Raw genomic sequence first — 682 nt, forward strand, 5'->3', positions numbered from 1 at the left:
TTTTTTCCCTCTCTCTAGATATGTATCTTACCTATGAACTTCTGTGCTGCCAGTTCGGCATACGATCCGTAGGCTGATGGAATGTTGTGGTTCGTTGCAAACTCCTGTGCTCTCTCAAGGCTCCTGGCTGCCACAGCCACCACCTACCCAACAATAATGGATATCAAAAGGTGCCATGAAAGAAACACAATCACAGAACGGTTATTATACTTTTTCAAAAGTTTTCTTTCAACAGTTTTAATGCAGGTTGGCGGACCCTGACATGAAAAAAATATTAAACCATTCTGTAATCATTGGCAGTGACTGCAAGTGAAAACCGAGATGAACTTCGTGGTAAATACAGTAACTAGTTCCTACGAGCTGAAATTAAAGAAGTAAAAAAATAACAACACTCAAATCACACTCTTTTGGCGCAAGGGGGACCTTCCAAGAATTAAAAAAAAAACGAACCGCAATATGTTAAAAAACGTACCTCACATTTCCATACCAAGGCCCGGTCGGGAAGATTTCGGGAACGAAAAAGTATTATACTAAAGAAAACAAAGTACACAAGATGTAAAAAAATAGCCGTGGGCATTATTTTATTTATCTTTATGTATACATTTCTATGCTTCTATGCTTTTTTACAAAGAGCCCAGCCAGGCCACGGTTTGGAAATATGGTGTAGGCCTAAAAGACTGCA

The sequence above is a fragment of the Branchiostoma floridae genome, chromosome 8 (assembly GCF_000003815.2).
Source record: "Branchiostoma floridae strain S238N-H82 chromosome 8, Bfl_VNyyK, whole genome shotgun sequence".
NCBI lineage: Eukaryota > Metazoa > Chordata > Leptocardii > Amphioxiformes > Branchiostomatidae > Branchiostoma > Branchiostoma floridae.